This window comes from Anomaloglossus baeobatrachus, chromosome 5 (genome assembly GCF_048569485.1).
Source record: "Anomaloglossus baeobatrachus isolate aAnoBae1 chromosome 5, aAnoBae1.hap1, whole genome shotgun sequence".
NCBI lineage: Eukaryota > Metazoa > Chordata > Amphibia > Anura > Aromobatidae > Anomaloglossus > Anomaloglossus baeobatrachus.
Genome location: NC_134357.1, coordinates 313,773,929 through 313,795,808, shown reverse-complemented (window position 1 = coordinate 313,795,808; position 21,880 = coordinate 313,773,929). Strand labels below are relative to the sequence as shown.

General features: G+C 44.4%; 1 protein-coding gene across 3 annotated transcripts in view; it reads right to left on the bottom strand.

The window, feature by feature from the left end:
• The window catches only part of TMEM100 (transmembrane protein 100), a 124,617-nt gene that overhangs the window by 21,767 nt on the left and 80,970 nt on the right, over positions 1-21,880 (bottom strand). For 2 of the 3 annotated variants that reach the window (XM_075349717.1, XM_075349718.1), the window contains exon 2: positions 331-518. The gene's annotated coding sequence lies outside the window, so the exon portion shown is untranslated. Of the gene's footprint in view, positions 1-330; positions 519-794; positions 857-21,880 lie in introns of those variants that run through there. The other variant, XM_075349719.1, reaches the window with a different exon arrangement.

Sequence of the window (21,880 nt, the reverse complement as noted above, 5' to 3'; positions counted from 1 at the left end):
TACATTCCGGTCAGTACAGTGCTTGTGTGTGTGTGTGTGTGTGTGTGTGTGTGTGTGTGTGTGTGTGTGTGTGTGTATATATATCTACACACACACACACACATACATATCTATATATATCTATATCTTAATTTTAAATCTCTATTTTCCCCGTCAGTTTGTCAATAAACTGACCATGAATCTGTTACAGTAACACTTTTCAAGTTCTTATTTTAGCAGAAGGCATAATTATTCCACAAGACGTCTGTAGAACTAAATGCCAGCAATCTTAAAAGCTACGAGATGTGTAACAATTCAGATTTACAAGCAAGCATTAAAATTTGAACCTACCGTGAAAATCTGTAATCCATGGTATGACAAATCCCAAGGGTTCTTAGTCAACAAAACATGTATTTTGTCTCAATCCAGTTTGTGCTCGGCAGGAACACCAAGAGGAAATGCTGTGTGCCTGTGGCTTGAATACCAGTCTGCAGCTTGAGGCTGAGTTACAGATGACACATAGTTAGCGCTGAGGTTTTCTATGGAAAGAAAAAAAATGGGACACGAATCAGAAGAGAGTGAATAGGCGTTTGTTTGCAATTATTACTGGGCCGTACAGAGGAGAAAGGGGCCAGGCTCCAAGGGAAAATCTCTGCCTTTTACACCTCTGTGGAGATTTCGTTTCTTGGCAGCAATGTCTAGCTTTCTGACCTCTTGGTCACCTATTTTGTGGTATATTGTGACTAAGTGAATTTAAAAGTATTAACAGATGAAGAGACTGTCAAGTAAAGGATCAGGAGGCAAAATTACAATACCTTTCTGATATTCCAAAAATTAAAAATCTCAAGATGAAAGATATTATAGAAGGGTGTACAGATGTATCTATCATTCCTTATAAATGGGTTCTAAAGAAAAAGACAAAAATTAGGGAAAGAAAATGTCAACATGATTTAAAAGTCTTACACACCAATTTTAATAAAGTTAGTTCAAGCTATATCTCGTCGTATGTAGCTATATCGGTCAGTGAACACACAGCCAGTCGTGCAGAGCTAGATATACTCTAAGGGGATATTACACTAGGGAGATTAAGGATAGCCCAGAGTGGTTCTTCTTGATAGTAATTGTAATATCAACTAAGATGTTAGACAAGGCCAGGTCATAGATCCCTAGTCCTTCTCCTTCCTGGCCGCGGAGGTAAACACCATAAGGTTTAGGGCGCCCCCGCTCCTCGTCGGCTATCCCTAATAAGCCCTAAAGCTGCCTGTGTGTCAATAATTGACCTAAAGCCCAGAAAGTGTGGTTAGTGCTGAAGTCAGCGTTATTCAATCACACTAGGTGCATAGTCAATATGCTAATAAATATTTGATATGTTTGTTGGTCATAGGGAAAATCCCCATACAAAGTAGTTGTAAATATGCTCCCCTCAGATACAAACTAATGGTTGAGAAGGAGTTCACAGGTAGCTATCAAAAAATCTGCTACCCAGTGCAGATGACCAACAGCATTAAATTGGACCTGTAAGAGTTAAATCCCAGTAGGGTGAACTTATCTTGCTGGAGAACAACCTCACAGAAGATTCCAGATGCGTTTCCCCCACTTTGTTCGGGGTTCATGAGGGGATGTTACCATCTCGTGACAATGCACATAATCCAGGTCACCTTTCAGTTTTCTGTGTCCTACCAACAGATCCCTCAAAAAACTGTAAACGGTGGTCGGATGGTCCTCCTGTCCAATGCAGAGTGGACCTCAGCACCTCACCCTGTCAGTATAGGGCTGAATAGGATCCGCCATGATGATTTAAAAGTCTCAAGATGAAAGATATTATAGAAGGGTGTACCAAAGTATCTATTATTCCTTAAATGGGTTCTCCAGAAATAGACAAAAAAATGGAGAAAGAAGAAGTCATCATGAATTAAAAGTCTCAAGATGAAAGATGTTATAGAAGGGTGTACCGAAGTATCTAGCATTCCTTAAATGGGTTCTCCAGAAAAAGACAAAAATAGGGAAAGAAAATGTCAACATGAATTAAAAGTCTCAAGATGAAAGATATAGAAGGTTGTACTGAAGTATCTATTATTCCTTAAATGGGTTCTCCAGAAAAAAGACAAAAAAATAGAGAAAGAAAATGTCATCATGAATAAATTCAAGTAAAGACCTATAATTAGCAAATCACTTACTGTATATAATATAGAGAGGTAATTTACATTAAAATGGCTATTGTCTTGTTACACTTTTAGAAACATGTCCTACAATTGGACCAACGCATGTGAGCAGGTACAGTAGCAAGCTTTACTACTGTGACCTGGAGTTAACCTATGTCACACACTGTAAAGCTATCTACAGGTCACAGCAGTAGCTCAGCATTCAGATAGCCTGGACAGAGGTGTGAACAGCCTCTTCTTACCTAGGAAACCCTGGTATTACACCATAAAAATAAGGTGGATAGCAGTGTGAGTGGCCTTTTGTTATTTTGCATCTCCAAACTTACATCCGAAATACAGAGTGGACAGCAGTGTGAACAGCTTCTTCCTACCACAGGAAAACCTAGTATCTCCAGTATTGGGTAGGAACAACAGGGTGGATGGCAGTGTGAGCAGTGTCTTCTTACCTATGCACCCGTTATTGCCGCTATTAGACCAGAAACACAGGGTGAGCAGCCTCTTCTCAATTAAGCACCCATGATATCTCTAGTATTAGATCAGAAATCCAGGGTAGACAGCAATGTAGCCAGCCTCTTCCTACCTCAGCACCCCTGGTATCTCCAGTATTAATTCAAAAGAAAGAGTGGATAGCAGTCTGAGCAGCTTCTTCTTACCTCAGCACACCTGGTATCTCCAGAAATAGATCAGAAAGACAGGGTGGATATTAGTGAGTAATTTCTTCTTACCCCAGCACCCATGGAATCTCCAGAGTTAGGTGGTTGCTCACACTGATGTCCACCCTCACTTTTTGATCTATTTCCTTAATACACTTTGTATCTCAAGCTCAGAAAGACAAAGTATATGACAGTGTGAGCAGCCTCTTCTTACCTAAACAATCCTGATATCTCTAGTATTATATCACAAAGCCAGGGTAGATAGCAGTGTAAGCAGCCTCTCCTTACCGCAGCACCTCTGATATCTTTAGTATTAGAGCAAAAAGCCAGGGTAGACAGCAGTGTAAGCAGCTATTCTTACACCAGCACCCCAGGTATCTCTAGTATTAGATCAGAAAGACTGGGTGGACAGCAGTCTGAGCAGCTTTTTCTTACCTCAGCCCCCCTTTTATCCCCAATATTAGATCCAAAAGATTGGATGGACAGCAGCATGAAGCAGAACTTCTTATCTCTCCACCCCTGGTATCTCTAGTACCTCCAGCATTAGAATATATATTTGAGGCACATTTTCAGTCACAAGAATGGAGGGGGGCAGAGTTTCCCACTGCACATGCTCACATGCACAATACCTGACATTCGATTAGAGGCTTTTCTCAGTGTGACAAAACAAAGGACAATTTTAAAGGCATTTAGAATTTTTTCTATGTCATTTTCTTTATTTATGGACAGGCTTCAAGTTAAAAAAAGGATATGATGAACATTTTTTTTTTTTTTACTACGCGGCTATTATGAGTACCTTTGATGAAGGCCATTCACTATCCATAGGCTGTGATTTTAAAAAAAAAGTTTAATATGTGACATTTTACTCAATGTTATTGAATTGATGACTAAATGTAAAGCAAGAAAAGTTGAGGACTGACACTTTGCTACTCACTATGTGGCTAATTTCAGGCCTTTTAGGAGAGGGATCTTAAGGCCCCATTACGCGCGTTGATTTATCGTGCGACCGCCCCCATCGTTTGTGCATTAAGGGCAATTTGTTGCCCGTGTCGCACAAAGTCGGTAACTCCCGTCACATGTACTTACCTTCCAAACGACCTTGCTGTGGGCGGCGAACATCCTCTTCCTGAAGAGGGAGGGACGTTCGGCGTCATAGCGACGTCACACAGCGGCCGCCCAATAGAAGCGGAGGGGCGGAGATGAGCGGGACGTAAACATCCCGCCCACCTCCTTCCTTCCGCATTGCCGGCGGCCACAGGTAAGCTGCAGTTCGTCATTCCCGAGGTGTCACACGGAGCGACGTGTGCTGCCTCGGGAACGATGAACAACCGGCGCGCATAAGGGTGGACGATTTTTTGAAAATGAGCGACGTGTCAACGAGCAACGATAAGGTGAGTATTTTTGCTCGTTCACAGTCGCTCGTAGCTGTCACACGCTATGATATCTCTAACGATGCCGGATGTGCGTCACGGAATCCGTGACCCCGACGACATATCGTTAGATATATCGTACCGTGTAACGGGGCCTTTAGGTTTAGCCTCAAGGTTGCTCCCACCCAATTTCTAACAGGTGGATGTCCACCTGTGACGCACTCCCCTCTTTATAGGAGTCACATTTGTAGATCGGAGTGCGACTCGTGCGAGTCTCGCATCGGCATCACCCAGCGCGGCCTGCTTTCAGGACAGGAGTGGGTTGGCTGCATGTATTTCTAAGTGGCTGAGACGATCCTGTCCGGAGGGTGGCAGACCACACCGGGTGATGCCGATGAGAGTCAAACGTGAGTCAATCGCAAGTGTGACTCTGGCCTTAGAAAATAATGGGGTGAGAATTAGGATAATGGTCACAGAATGTACTTGTAAAGGTAAACAATACTCTGTACCTTGCATCATAATTCAGAACCCATTTAGATCTTTGTTATAGTGTCACCTCTTTCACTTGTGGGGGTTTTCTGACGTATAGGTACCCAAGGGGCCTAATGTGACATGGTGCGCGCAATTTATTTAAACTTTTCCAAAATTCAAATGGTGCTCCTTCCATTCCAAGCCCTCCCATTTATCCACACAGAATGTGGAGAAGGAAATTACATCACAAGTTTTTTTTTCCAAAGGTCTGTGTTCAACCAACTTATTAACACTGACAAGTCTTAAAAAACGCATAAAAAAACGCATGAAAATCGCATGAAAAACGCATGCGTTTTCGATGCGTTTTTCTCAAAAATCATTGTTTACAATTCTCCCCTCTGCCAGAGGGTGCGTTTTTTTCCGCGCTGAAAAAAAAGCAACGTGTGCACATAGCCTTATAGGTTACTCAATTATTTAAAGCACCAAAATAAAAAATCATCAATTTCATAGGATGTAGGTACGTAGCAATAAATCATGGTGCCAGCAGTAAGGCAGCTTGAGTTTGATAATTCACTACCTTTTAAATGGAGTATTCTCATTTTAGACATACATAGCTTATTCACAGGATATTCCATAAATGTTTATCCCAAATAAAATGTGGTTGACTGTTTTTTGGAACTCACATAAATTTCAATGGAAAGAACAACCACTGAGGGCTTATTTTTTGTGGGATGAGCCGTACTTTTGAATTACATCATCAATTTTATCATATGATCTAATGGTAAGAGGGAAAAAATTCCAAGTTTATTTTGCAATTGTTTTATGGATTTTATATTTACAGTATTCATTTTCCCATATAACTGACTGGCAGTGCGATTCTCCAGAGCAGCATGATAGCATAGACACCTAACATGTATAGTTTTTCTTATATTTCAGTGGTAAAAAAAAAATAAAAATCTGAAATTTGAAACAAAAAAATATCTTGCTTTTGTCGCGACTTTCCAAGAGATGTAACATTTCCAGTTTTTGGGATATAGAGGTGTATAAAGTCTTGTTATTTGTGCAACAAGCCAAAACATTTTATTGATATCATTTTGGCGTATATATGAAGTCTGTTTTTACATTTTCTTCTGTTTTTGCAGAGGCGAAAAAAGTGCAATTGTGGCGTTTTTAATTTTTTTTCTTTATGCTGCTCTATCGGATTAATTTATTTTGTAATTTTTAATATATTGGACTTTTAAATGCAGCAATACCAAATATGTTTTTAATTATTGTTTAATTCTTAATTTATAATGTTGTAAATGGAGGGTCATTTTACCTTTGATATTTTTTTCATATTTTTTAAAACTTTTTTCTTCTTTTTATTGTATTTAATAGTCCCCTTACGGAACTTGAACCTGAAATGGTCTAATCACTTGTTCTATATACAGTTCTATATACAAAAGAAAGAACAAGGGTTTTCACAAGCGCTTTGTGATGACAGACACAGGGATCTTCAGCAGACGACTGGTTGTCATGATAACACATCAAAGTCTCACGATCGATGAGGGTTCAAAAGAGCGCACCTCCCTGTAAGAGCATGTTACATGCCGTTGTCGGACATGGACAGTGGCATTAATCAAGTTAGAGACAGATGAAGGCTGAATAATTCAGCTTTCATCTGCATTGAAAGATGCAGGCTCGGTATGCGTGCCCGCATCAAAGGCAGAGAAACGACTTATGATGTACACATTGTTCTGTAAGTTATCAAGCTATAAAAATAAGGGTACCACTGATCTGGCAACAAGATTTGTGTCAACTATTTTATGACTTTGCACTCGCACCAAAAGATGTATATTGCTAAATTAATACAGTTTACATGCTTATCTAATAATTGATAATATTTCATAAAAAGTGTGGAAAACTGTTGGTTCTGTTTTTTTCAAGGTTCTTACAAAGTTTATAACAAATTATTATATACAGATTACAACTAGAGGATAATCGGTTTGTATTTTATATATTTATTCACTTCATCCCATAACATATAAACATCCTAAAGTAGCACAGCAAGCAGACAGTCCAGCACCACTGACTCCAACAAGTGCTGTTTAATCAGTGATAGCCACTAACTGGGGGGGATCTGAGACCCAAAAAGCCGGGGGTGCCAGCCAAGAACTGAATAATAAGTTCAAAATCAAACATGTAGAAAGAAGAGGGACACTCACCCAGAGTAGGTAAAAAAATGGTCCTTTATTTCACATGTACAACACGGGGCAGAGGGAGGATACGGGAAGCAAAGACGGCGGCTGCCATTTCGCGCTTGGAATAGCGCTTCTACGGGTCTACCATTTGTTTACTTTGGGTGAGAGTTGTCACTCTTCTTTCTACATGTTTGATTTTGAACATCTTAAAGTAGGTACAGCAAAGACACCCTAATCCTACTGTAAAGCTTTCATACACCATACATGATTCAACCTAATGTTTGGCCAGCAGCTCGCTAGGCCGTTGCTTTGCCAAGTACCCTTGTGTTCTCTACAAAAAAAACACTATCAGACAACTCTGGTAATGGTGTTTTATCACCTGACAATCATCTCTCTGTCACCTCCATACACAATAAACTATCATCTGAACCATCTGATATCGACAAGTTTGATTGTGGTTAGTCTAATGTATATGGGAGCACTAGTTTAACTACCAGATGACAACCTTATGCAAAGCATAATTTAGCATTCATTTACACATTTCAATACTTATTTTTATTGAAAGCCAACAGGTGTAGTCTACAATTTTCTCAAAGTCTCGTAAATGCTTGAATGTACTACAATGATCTCACAGCAGGGGCCAGATCGCTGCTCAGTGTCACACACAGCGAGATCGCTAATGAGGTCACTGCTGCGTCACAAAAAACGTGACTCACCAGCGATCTCAGTAGCGCTCTCATTGTGTGTAAAGTACCCCTAAGAGATGCCAACTGGAGCCTCTGAAGGACCACCCAGCTTTTTCATTTTAGCAACTGATTTGGTTTAAACTAAAGGCCCAGTCACACACAACGAATTACCAGTGATCAGCGCTTCTACGGGTCTACCATTTGTTTACTTTGGGTGAGAGTTGTCACTCTTCTTTCTACATGTTTGATTTTGAACATCTTAAAGTAGGTACAGCAAAGACACCCTAATCCTACTGTAAAGCTTTCATACACCATACATGATTCAACCTAATGTTTGGCCAGCAGCTCGCTAGGCCGTTGCTTTGCCAAGTACCCTTGTGTTCTCTACAAAAAAAAACACTATCAGACAACTCTGGTAATGGTGTTTTATCACCTGACAATCATCTCTCTGTCACCTCCATATACAATAAACTATCAACTGAACCATCTGATATCGACAAGTTTGATTGTGGTTAGTCTAATGTATATGGGAGCACTAGTTTAACTACCAGATGACAACCTTATGCAAAGCATAATTTAGCATTCATTTACACATTTCAATACTTATTTTTATTGAAAGCCAACAGGTGTAGTCTACAATTTTCTCAAAGTCTCGTAAATGCTTGAATGTACTACAATGATCTCACAGCAGGGGCCAGATCGCTGCTCAGTGTCACACACAGCGAGATCGCTAATGAGGTCACTGCTGCGTCACAAAAAACGTGACTCACCAGCGATCTCAGTAGCGCTCTCATTGTGTGTAAAGTACCCCTAAGAGATGCCAACTGGAGCCTCTGAAGGACCACCCAGCTTTTTCATTTTAGCAACTGATTTGGTTTAAACTAAAGGCCCAGTCACACACAACGAATTACCAGTGATCCCGACAACGATACGACCAGATAAGGATCGCTGGTAAGTCGCTGGGAGGTCGCTGGTGAGATGTCACACAGTCAGACCTTACCAACGACGCAGTAACGATCAGTGACCTGTATAACGATCTCGGCGGGCGTTGGGATCGTGTTAGGATGTCGTTAGTAGGTGTCAAACACAGCGATGCATCCTGCCCAGCAGGACATCGCCTTTGAAGAAAATGGTCCGGACTATTCAGCAACGACTAGCGATCTCACAGCAGGGGCCTGATCACTGGTAGGTGTCACACATAACGAGATCGCTGGCAAGATCGTTGCTATGTCACAGAAACTGTGACTCAGCAACAATCTCGTTAGCGATCTCGTTGTGTGTGACGGGGCCTTAACACCTAAGTTATTTCAAAACAAAAGAATAGAAATATAAGATATTTTGTGTACAATCACATGCAACATTTTAGAAACAGTCACTTTTTTCTCTAAAGGCTGATTTACTATACAAATTCTGGTGTAGATCAACATGTACAGTACAGACCAAAAGTTTGGACACACCTTCTCATTTAAAGAGTTTTCTTTATTTTCAGGACTCTGAAAATTGTAGATTCTCATTGAAGGCCTCAAAACTATGAATTAAAACATGTGGAATGAAATACTTAAAAAAGTGTGAAACCACTGAAAATATGTCTTATATTCTAGGTTCTTCAAAGTAGCCACCTTTTGCTTTCATTACTACTTTGCATACTCTTGGCATTCTCTTGATGAGCTTCAAGAGGTAGTCACCAGAAATGGTTTTCCAACAGTCTTGAAGGAGTTTCCAGAGATGCTTAGCACTTGTTGGCCCTTTTGCCTTCACTCTGCGGTCCAGCTCATCCCAAACCATCTCGATTGGGTTCAGGTCTGGTGACTGTGGAGACCAGGTCATCTGGCGTAGCACCCCATCACTCTCCTTCTTAGTCAAATAGCCCTTACACAGCCTGGAGGTGTGTTTGGGGTCATTGTCCTGTTGAAAAATAAATGATGTGCTAACTAAACGCAAACCGTATGGAATAGCATGCCTCTGCAAGATGCTGTGGTAGGCATGCTGGTTCTTTATTTTGAATAAATCCCCAACAGTGTCACCAGCAAAGCATCCCTATACCATCACACCTACTCCTCCATGCTTCACGGTGGGAACCAGCTATGTAGAGTCCATCCATTCACCTTTTCTTCAAAGACACGGTGGTTGGATCCAAAGATTTCAAATTTGGACTCATCAGACCAAAGCACAGATTTCCACTGGTCTAATGTCCATTATTTGTCTTCTTTAGCAAAGTAAACAAGTCTCTTCTGCTTTTTGCCTGTCCTTAGCAGTGGTTTCCTAGCAGCTATTTCACCATGAAGGCCTGCTGCACAAAGTCTCCTCTTAACAGTTATTCTAGAGATGAGAAGGTGTGTCCAAACTTTTGGTCTGTACTGTACATTATATTTCCAGTAAATACTATACACCCAATTTATACTCTACCTTTCTTTCTATGAACTTTAAAAAAATAACCTAAATACAACCTATTCTTCTGGGAAATGTTTGGGTGGCAGTCTTGGTAGATGCAAGGGTACACAGTGGTATATTGTCAGGGAGAATAGGCAACTTGTTGCTGAACCTTGCAGAGTCTTCAGGTTCAAAGAGGATTGGAAATAGTTTTTGTTCTTGTATAATAGGATTGGTGTAGACCCCATTACAGTGCCATTTGTTTACACCTTGGCAAGAAATAAAAACATTTTAACTAATCTTAAAGGGAATCTGTCACTAGCTTTATGCTGACCTATCTGAGTTCAACATTAAGTAGTGACAGCGACCATGATTCTATTGCGGTGTTACTTATTTTTTATTTTGCATCCATTTTCCTAAAATTCTTGGTTTTCTAAAGTCTTCTTATTAATGAGCTGTCACTTATCTGGACTACACCCACTGATTCACAGCATTCTCCCTATATTATGCATAGGTAGATGGCTGTCAATCAGTGGCACATAGATTGGACGAAGCATAGTTTGTGAATATCATGGACCCAGCAGTGAGTGCACTTAATGGAGAGGTAATATTTCTTCTATTTTTCTTCTCATTTTATGCAGCTTGTCACTGTGGTACTAGAACAGTAATTATATGAGGGGGAACAATTGACTTTTGTGACCTCTTCTTCCTGAAATCATCTATGAGCTATCCATGTGAAAGCCTGGAGGAATGTCATTTTACAATCCTACTAAACAGAGGCAAATATATTTCTCACAATCACATAGGCTGTGTGAATAAATTCAAGATGGTACATATTTTACAAGCACAGTTCCAGATAGTGAAGTATCTTTTACGAATGACCAACTTTTCTTCTTCGCACAATGTTAGTTGCAGATCGGATAGCCTAGAAGACCAGATTAGAAGACTGTTTCACCATTTATCTTTATTAGAAGTACAGATGAGGAGACCCGTGGATGTTCGGTTTGATGGGTTCATTGGGAATGTTACTTTAGAGTATCCAAGCGTATGCTAGTCTTGTCTGGTATTGAAATACCTCAATAGGGAGGCACTACAATACCCAACATAGTCATCAAAAAAAAATGGTGTTTTCTGGGAAAAAAAAACCCTCTTCTTTTCTAATCCTAAATAACTACACAATATTAGGGCACATTTTAAAACTAAGACAGAAACTCTGAGAATTAAACAGATATTACAGTCTGAACTTTGCTTAGTTCTCTGGGCTTAGAAGGCTTGTGTAAAAGTGGACAATTCCCTAAAAGGGAACCTGTCACCAAATTTGCCAACTATAAGCTGCGGCAACCACCACTTAGCTATTATATACAGCATTCCAGAATACTGTATATAAGAGCCCAGGCCATGCTGTATAACATAAAAAAACACTTTTATAATACCCATCTAAGAGACGGTCTGGTCCGATGGGTGTCACTGCTCTCCTGTCCGGCACCTCCTCTCTGCGGCGATCTTCGTCCTCCTTCTACCCAGCCCAGTATGGATGACGCGTCTACGACATCCACACAGGCCGACATTGCGGTCCTGCGCAGGTACAGTTTGATCGGTCCTGAAGGCAGGTGAAACTACTGTAATGCGCAGGCATGAGGAAAGGTTAAAGACTGCCCGCTCATGTGCACTACAATACTTTTAATTTGGGCAGATGAAAGTGCGCCTGCGAAGGACCTCAATGCCGGCTGGTGTAGATGACGTAGGACGCATCATGCACATGGGCCTCAGAAGAAGGAGGAGAATGATCCGCAGAGAGCAGGCGCTAGACCGGAGAGCAGTGACACCCATCGGACTGGACCGCACCTTAGGTGAATATTATAAAAGTGTTTTTTACATTATACACAGTGACCTAGGCTCTTATATACAGAATTCTGGCTCTATACTAAGTGTATTCCTCTGAGCAGTGGAGAGTTGCCATCGCTCACACATTAATGGATCATTTTTTTAGTACTCCAAAAGAACTAGCAGCAATTAAATGTAATATTGTTGCCATGCTTTAATTTGGGTTTTTTTCCCCTAATTGAGTTGTTTAATTCTTTTTTGTACAATGCTGTCACTTGGTGAAATGTGGACTTCTGTATGGAACAGCACTAAAATGAAAGCGCATGTCATTACTGATTACCTTTCCTGTTTTTGTCATACAAACTGGACATCAGCAAAACTTGAACATGATTCTTCCCGCCCTGAGGAGTGCTTCTGCTGCGTCACAATGCCAGAATTTTTGAGAGGTTTTTGTAATAAAGCTATGTTTTTAATAGTCTGGCAGCTCCTAATAGGAGACAGATTTTGCAGAAGCCACCCCATTTAGCAGATGTCAGAGGAACCCTGTCCTTTATGTTTTTAATACCTATACAGGGATCTGTAGTTCTGCAGGGCCCTTTGGGTAACCTCCACGGAATGGCTGCTGGCCAGTGGAGAAAACTGGCAGAGAGGATAGTCATCAATTTGGGTCATTACAAGAGGTCAAAATCAACAACAGAATCACGAGGCAGTCAGGTGAAAGAAAAACAAGCCCAAAATCAGGAACTAAACACCTGGAAATACAGGGGCTAGACAAAGCAACATACCAGGGTAGTAACAAACAACAATTGGCAGTTAGAAGTAGCTGCTGGGGGATTAAATACAGATTAGTTCCACCCAAGGCTCAGAAAGCAGATTACAACTAGAGATGAGGAACCTTTGGAGGTCCAGTTCGCTGGGAGCAATCAAACTGAACCTGCACTGGTTCAAACTTTACCGAGCCTGGTTCAAAATCACTGATTGGCGGTTCGAGTCTCCGACCACATACAGCCAGCTATAAGCAGATCACCTCCGGGGGAAGAGAGGGCAGGGTTTTTAAAAAAATAGTTTTGTTGCATACTACTTCAGATCACACTGTTGTTAGCCCCAGTGTAAGCAGTTCAAACACTATAAGAGGCTTGCACTGGCCTAAGCACCAAGTGTACCTGACCACGGCACTGCTCATGCAAATGAAGTGCGCATGTAAAGCATCCGAACTCCAAACCTGAACTCTGGTTTTTAAAGTCGGTGTTTGAAAACCAAACCTCAGGTTTGCTCACCTCAAATTACAACAGCACCCTAAGGCAGCAAAGGTTGTTGGACAACGGACAAAGATTCAGGGCAACAGCTGATGTAAAAGATGACAACATCTAGAAAACATGTTGACCCGCAATCGAATGGCAATTTATAGGGTAGACAAATATTCTATTGGATTTCATTTCTAATGGCAAAAAAATGTTTACTTTTATTCATTTATTTTACTCACTGATATAGTAACATTAATTCCACAGCGCTTTACAGACTTTATCAACACTGTCCCCAGTTGGGCTCACAATCTAAATTCCCTATCAGTATATCTTTAGATTGTGAGAGGAAACCGGAGAACCTGGAGGAAACCCATACAAATACAGGGAGGACATATATGAAAGGCTACTGATAGGTCTTTGGCTTTGTGATCATTTTTTGTTTCTATGTTAACGAATGTTACATCACATGAAAGCCTTATGTGTCTAATATATGTTTTCAAAATGTTGTGTTTGTTGCTTATGGCAACAGTGTTCCAAGCACTCGGGAAAACAAAATGATGGGGTCTAATGCAATATTCACAGCAACTGAGAGCAGAGGAGTGATAAAATTCTTGTTTCTGCAAGGAACATCCACGAAGGACATTCATTGTGATATGTCGCAGACATTGGGGGTTCAATGTCCTTCATATTCCACAGGTAAGAACTGGGTTGCCAAATTTGAAACCGGCCACTTCAACACCAATGATGAGGAATGTCCTGGACGACCGAGAGAGGTTGTTGTTCCGGAGATCATCGATGCTGTGCACAACCTCGTACTGGAGAATTGACGAATTTTAGCTAAAGCAATAGCAGACATCATGGGAATTTCCCGTGTTTGTGTTATTATGCATGAGCATTTGGGCATGAGGAAGCTATCTGCAAAGTGGGTCGCCAAATGATTGAAAACAGATCAGAGAAGCGTGCGAGTAAAAACTTCCCTGTACATTTGTCAGCATTTGTGGACTGATAAGAACTTCCTGGATTAACCGGTCACTATGGATGAGACCTGGATTTATTTGTGTGACCCTGAAAGCAAGGAGCAGTCAAAAGAGTGGAGGCACAGTGGTTCTCCTCATCCAAAGAAGTTCAGGGTGCAAAAATCAGCCACTAAGGAGATGGCGTCTGTGTTCTGGGATAAAGAGGGTGTGCTGCTCATGGACTACCTTTAAAATGGTCAAGATATTACATTGAACTTTTGGACCAATGGAAGGCAGCTAATGAGGCCAAGAGGCGCGGCAAGCTGTCCAAAGGAATCTTGTTCTTGCAAGACAACGCCTCTGCTCACACTGCACAAGCGACCACGGCAAAACTGGCAGAGTCGGGCTTCCTGCTGGTTGACCACCCACCTTATTCACCAGATCTAGCTTTCTCTGACTATCATCTATTTCTAAACCTGAAGAAACACCTCAAGGGTGCCAAATTTCACACCATTTCTGATGCCATGGTTCTTATGGATGCCTGGTTTGAGGCACAACTGAAATTCTTCTTTTGGCTAGGCTTACAGAATTTGGAATACCGATGTAAGAAGTATGTTGACATCAGTGGAGAGTATGTGGAATAAATGTAAAGTTTCATCATCCTATCTCGTTTCTTTCTGAGTAAAACCAAAGGCTTATCAACACCCCCTTGTAAACGCCTTGCAGATGCAAAGCAACAGTACTAACCACTGAGCCAACATGCTGATGTGCATTTAAAAATGTATTGTACAAGAGCCAGACTAATATATGATAGGAAAAAGTCAAGAGGAAAACAATAGCACTGATATATACAAAAAGTTCAATTTTATGGCAGTCTAGAAAGATCAGTAAATGGTCATGGTAAATTGTCATTGACTTAGATTAGATGACATTCTCTCAAGAATCGTGACTCAGTAATTAATTCAGCAGCAGATGTGACTAATTGAAGAGCATAATATACCGTATTTTTCGGACCATAAGACGCACTTTTTTTCCCCCAAATGTTGGGGGAAAGTTGGGGGTGCGTCTTATGGTCTGACTGTGGCTGCGGGGAATGAGGGTGCTGCGGTGGAGCGGGTCATCGGGGGCACGAGCAGGCTACTATAGCAGCCTGCCGTGACCACGTGTGCCCGCTCATTACATATGCACGCCCATCATCCCGCCCATTTCTCAGCGCAGAAGCCGGCGCTGACAGGTGGGCGGGAGGACGAGCGGGGACGCGCGCATAGTAAAGAGCCGGTCCACATGATCACCCCTGGCAATTACAGCCTGGAGTGATCATGTGCGGCTGTATTCACTGCCCCCCGCACATCATTATCAGCGCGGGGTGCAGTGAATCAGTGCACTCACCCGTCCCCGTGTGTGGAGCCGTTCCCCCGCAGCACGCGATGTCTTCCTGTCTGTGCCGGTCAGCTGATCTGTGCTGATCAGCTGATTGGCACAGATAGGAAGACATCGCGTGCTGCAGGGGAACGGCTCCACACACGCAGGTCAGCGGCACAGAGAGGAAGATGATCGGTGCTGGAGGGAGTGAGGAAAAGGTGAGTATAAACGTTTGTTTTTTTTTCTCTGTGCTATAGGATACAGGCTATATACCAGGATGGTATATGAGCACGATGGGGGCATATAGCAGGATGGGAGTATATGAGCAGGAGGGATGGGGGGTATATGAACAGGATGGAAGTATATGAACAGGATGGGGGTATATGAACAGGATGGAAGTATATGAACAGGATGGATGGGGGTATATGAACAGGATGGGGGTATATGAACAGGATGGGGGTATATGAACAGGATGGGGGTATATGAACAGGATGGGAGTATATGAGCAGGATGGATGGGGGGTATATGAACAGGATGGGGGTATATGAACAGGATGGGAGTATATGAGCAGGACGGATGGGGGGTATATGAACAGGATGGGGGGTATATGAACGGGATGGGGGGTATATGAACCGGATGGGGGGTATATGAACAGGATGGGGGGTATATGAACAGGATGGGGGTATATGAACAGGATGGGGGCTATATGAACAGGATGGATGGGGGCTATATGAACAGGATGGGGGTATATGAACAAGATGGGGTATATGAACAAGATGGGGGTATATGAACAGGATTGGGGTATATGAGCAGGATGGGGTATATGAATAGGATGGGGGAATATGAGCAGGATGCTGGTATATAAGCAGGATGGGGGTTTATAGCAGGATCATATGCAAGGCAGGAGGATCATTACCAGGATGGAGTACCTTAGTAGAGAATTTGGGGACATTACCCCCATAACAGTGTCAGCAGCAGCTCCTCGCCCCATAACAGTGTGTCATGACCACATTTTTTTGCTTAAAGTTTTATTTTCCTATTTTCCTCCTCTAAAACCAGGGTGCGTCTTATAGTCCGAAAAATACGGTAATTGCTGGATCTAAGTTAGATGTTCCTTATTCATGAATCTTTCAAATCACTTTTTTGTTTGTTTTTGAATATAGGAAAATGGTTTATAAATCTACATTTCATCTAATGGTATAATCTACATAAGATTGAGTTATTAATATGTTGCACTTGTCAGCCTGACAGCTAGGATATGTAAGAACTTTTTTTGATACATTTCTTAGAATTAAACTCTGTTCTATGTAGGTTGTCATAAAGAAAGGAAAATAAAAGAATATTAAAGAGAAGTGTGAATCATTCAGAAACCTCAATAAAGATGAAGGTTAATGGAAAAAAGGCAGATTCTAAATTGCTACTATATGTTTTACAGCCTAACCCATGTATTAAAAGGGAAAGTAACACCTACATTTTTAATAAATAAAGCCAAATTCATTAACACATAAAGATTAGTGATGAGCGAGTACTAAAAAGCTCGGGTGCTCGAAGCTCGGGCCGAGCCTCCCAAGATACTCGTGTACTCGGCCCGAGCACCGAGCCCAATGTTATCCTATGGGAGACCCGAGTATTTTTGTGAAATGACCCCCCGGCAGCATGTAGAAACCCTAAAAATGTCACAAAAGTCTCAGAAGAGTGCTCAAATGACATGGCAACAGCATGGGGAAGACCCCTTGAAGCATTTATCACTCAAAAGTCACAGCTGTGAACAATTTTGTCCAAGTTTTACGCCATTTTTACGGACTCACCAGAAAACCTTCCAAAATGACACCAAAATGAATTTTCATGGCGGAAATGTTAAGGGCACATACCCAATAGTGAGATAGAGCTGGTGTATGTTACTTTTTGAGATTAATACATGAAAGATTTTACGTGAAAACCTTGTGTGGCACTCCGATGTCCAAAACGCACGTTTTGTGCTTTTTACTAACGATGTCGGTCATTTTTTTTTTCATTCTATCTCCCGTCGGTCTGTCTCTCTCTGTCTTGTCTGTCCCCCTCTCACAGTCTGTCGGTCATTCTCCCCCCTCTCTCTTACTTACCGTTCCCCGATCACTGCCGCGGCGCTGCACAGCTGTTCAAACTCCGGTGGCTTTTCCTCTTTTGAAAAAGCCGGCCGCTCATTAATCAATCTCGTATTCTCTGCTTTCCTGCTTTTCGGCGCCTATGATTGGTTGCAGTGAGACACGCTCCCACACTGAGTGACAGCTGTCTCACTGCACCCAATCACAGCAGCCGGTGTGTGTATACTGTGCAGTGAAATAAATAAATAAATAATTAAAAAAAACGGCATGCGGTCCCCCCAATTTTAATACCAGCCAGATAAAGCCATACGGCTGAAGGCTGGTATTCTCAGGATGGGGAGCTCCACGTTATGGGGAGCCCCCCACCCTAACAATATCAGTCAGCAGCCGCCCAGAATTGCCGCATACATTATATGCGACAGTTCTGGGACTGTACCCGGCTCTTCCCGATTTACCCTAGTGCGTTGGCAAATCGGGGTAATAAGGAGTTAATGGCAGCCCATAGCTGCCACTAAATCCTAGATTAATCATGTCAGGTGTCTCCCCGAGATTCCTTCCATGATTAATCTGTAAATTACAGTTAAAAAACACACACACCCGAAAAATCCTTTATTAGAAATAAAAAACACTAACAAAGTCCCTCATTACCAATTTATTAACCCCGACAAACCCTCTGTCACAAACCACCGGGGGGGTCACTCAGAAATCCCCCGCGCTGGCTACCAGTACGTCACAATCGGGGGGTAACAAGTGGGGGTCACCCCTCCTTTATACCTCCCGACCGACAGACAGAGCACGTGACGCGCTCTCTAGCGCCCCTCTTATAGTCAGGCCAATTATGGAATTGCCCGACCATAAGCAAGGAGGCCGCTATACTACTTATGCCGATTATTGAAGGGTCCCCGGTGAGAGTAAGGTATATATTCCCCCGACCTCCGCGGGCGGAATATATAAAATCTCCCCGAATCTCACTGGCCTCCCCACAATAATCCTTGGCACAATTCGCTGCCACCAACCGATTTACGGTAACTATTAGCCGAACACACAGACGTGGGATTCAAGATCGAGATAACAGAACAGCCCAAGATTAATTATATAATTTAATCAGCCTAAAGCACACTAGAAACTACAATATATACAATAGGGAATCTACAGAATATACATATGTCAGAGTACAGTTACAGATAAAGCATGGTTTACAACAGGTATGCAATTCAATCAGTTACCTTGTGCGTCTGGCCACAGGGGGGCGCTGTAGACCAGGTTTCTAGGAACTCCCGCAGATGTTTCCTGCACGTGACCCCCAGCGAAAGAACACTGGAAAATGGCCGAAGTAGGGTTATCAACCTGGACAAATCCAGGTCCCCTCCTACCTTCGTGACCTCAGAGGGAGCACTGCTCCACCCCTGGCTGGAGTTATGGACAAAATCCACAACATGGAATATGGGCCATAACTTTGCCTGGGAGCGTCGTAGGCGGACGCCAATGCTCTCATTGTGACAGTTATGAATTTAGCTACAGAACGAGGGGACTCATGACCTGTCTGCCAGTTCCCCATTGGCTGATATCACGCCTGGGGCATTTCCCAATGTCCTGCTCCCATAAAAAGGGTGTGCCGGCATCGTCCGCATGCGGAGACACCATTTTTATGGTTGCCATATTTATCGGAAATATGGGTTGCGAGATATGAACCATTTTTTACTGGAGTCGTTCTGTCTGGCTATTTCCATAGCCTTGCTAACTAGCTAGCAGCTCCTACTACAGGGTGACGGCAGGGAGTCATCCTGTGTCCATTGTTCCCACACCACCTCATCTCCATATCACAGGACATGGCCATGGAGGTGTAAGTGGAACACTGAGAACAAGAAGGGAGGGGGCACTGCCAGGGAGTGATGAGGGATTATGACTGGAGTCATAATTCATCTTCATATCCCGGGATTTGCCTCACACCTCCCCCCTTTTGAGGGCGCTAGGGGGCAGCACACTCCGGTGTTCCCCCGTGCGCCCGTCCGCGACCTCTCCTTGTCGGGACAGCCCGTCTGCGTTACCGTGGTCACGGCCCCTTTTGTGGCGAATGGTGAAGTTGTATTGCTGGAGCGCAAGGCTCCATCGCAACAATCGCCCGTTCGTCCCAGAGACGGTGTGCAACCAGCTGAGGGGATTGTGGTCCGTCTCCACGATGAAGTGGCGCCCGTATAGATAGGGTTGCAGACGCTGCAGGGCCCACACTATGGCCAGGCACTCCTTCTCCATCGTGGAATAGGCAACTTCCCTTGGTAACAGCTTCCTGCTCAGGTACAAGACTGGGTGCTCTTGGCTCGCAGAGTCCACCTGGCTGAGCACCGCACCGAGGCCGAAGTCACTGGCGTCGGTCTGTACTACAAACGGCCGCGTGAAGTCGGCTGCCTGTAGCACGGGCGGGCTGGACAGGGCGTCCTTTAGGGCCCGGAAGGCTGTCTCGCAGTCCATTGTCCAATCGACTGCAGAGGGCAGCTTCTTCTTGGTGAGGTCCGTCAAGGGCTTTGCCAGGCTACTATAGCATGGAACAAACCTCCTATAGTACCCAGCGGTCCCCAAGAAGGACATCACCTGCTTCTTGGTCCTGGGGGTGGGCCAGGATGCGATGGCTTCCACTTTCTCAGGCTCGGGCTTCAGTGTTCTCCCACCTACCCGGTGACCGAGGTACTGGACCTCGCTCATGGCCAGCTGACACTTTCCCGGCTTGATGGTCAAACCTGCCCGGTGGATCCGCCTGAGCACCTGTGCTAGATGCTCTAGGTGGTCCTCCCAGGTGGGACTGAAGACGGCAATGTCATCCAGGTACGCGGCCGCGTACCCTTCAAGTCCCTTGAGCAGGGTGTTGACCATCCGCTGGAAAGTGGCAGGGGCATTCCTCATCCCGAATGGCATCACCGTGGACTCGTACAGTCCAAATGGGGTAATAAAGGCAGAGCGTTCCCTGGCCTTGCGAGTCAGGGGGATCTGCCAATATCCCCGGCTCAGATCCATGATGGTCAGGTACTGAGCCCCGGCCAACTGATCGAGCAGGTCATCGATGCGTGGCATTGGGTACGCATCGGCGACCGTGACCGCATTGAGCCCCCTGTAGTCCACGCAGAACCGAGTGGTTCGGTCCTTCTTAGGGACGAGGACTACAGGCGAGGCCCAAGCGCTGTTGGATGCCTGGATCACCCCCAGCTTCAGCATCTCGTCAATCTCCTGGCGCATGTGTTGCTGCACCTCCAGGGAGACCCGATATGCTGAACGCCGGATCGGGGGATGATCCCCAGTGTCCACGTGATGGACAGCCAAGTCAGTCCTTCCGGGCTGGTTGGTAAACAACCCCCGGAAGGGGTGTAGGGTGGCCCACAGCTGGGACCGTTGGTCCTCCAAGAGCTGGTGGCCAACCTCCACATCCTCAATGGATCCGCCTGCCCTAACCTGGGCTAGCATATCCAAGAGGGTTTCCGCTTCTCCCTCCTCGGGCAGGTTGCACACGGGGAGCGCACATGCCTCCCGCTCATGATGTGCCTTCATCATGTTCACATGGAAGGGCTTCCGCCTTCCACGGGCAGGGTCCAGGGTGACCAGGTACGTCACAGGGTTGAGCTGCTGGTACACGAGGTATGGGCCTTCCCAGGCTGCCTGAAGCTTGTCCTGTGGTACGGGGACCAGTACCCACACCTTTTGACCCACTTGGTAGGTCCTCTCACAAGCGTTCTGGTCGTACCAACGCTTCTGATCGGCCTGGGCTTGAGCCATATTGTCGTGTACCAGTTGCGTCAAGGCCTGTATTTTGTCCCGGAAGCGCATGACATACTCGATAACCGACACTCCAGGGGTGGCCAAATCCCCTTCCCAAGCCTCTTTCACCAGAGCCAGGGGGCCCCGCACACGTCGCCCGTACAGGAGCTCAAACGGTGAGAATCCTGTTGAGGCCTGTGGAACCTCCCGGTAAGCAAATAACAGGTGTGGGAGATACCGCTCCCAGTCACGCCCATGGGAGTCGACCAACATCTTAAGCATCTGCTTTAAGGTGCCATTAAACCGCTCGCACAGGCCATTAGTCTGTGGATGGTACGGGCTGGCCACCAGATGTCGCACCTGGACCTGCTTACAGAGGGCCTCCATCAGCTGGGACATGAATTGGGTCCCCCGGTCAGTGAGCATTTCCTGGGGAAAACCCACTCGGGAGAAAATCTCCAGCAATGCGGTGGCCACCTTGTCAGCCCGAATGGACGACAAGGCCACTGCTTCTGGGTACCGGGTGGCATAGTCCACTACCGTCAGTATGAAGCGTTTCCCGGAGCTGCTGGGGATGGCCAGCGGGCCGACCACATCCACAGCCACCCTCCTGAAAGGCTCATCGATGATTGGCAGAGATACCAGTGGGGCTTTGGGGCGTGGCCCCGCCTTCCCCACTCTCTGACAGGTTTCACACGAACGGCAGTAGGCAGCCACATCGGCCCCCATTTTTGGCCAGTAGAAATGCTGGTTTAACCTGGCCTTGGTCTTAGCGATCCCTAGGTGTCCGGCCAT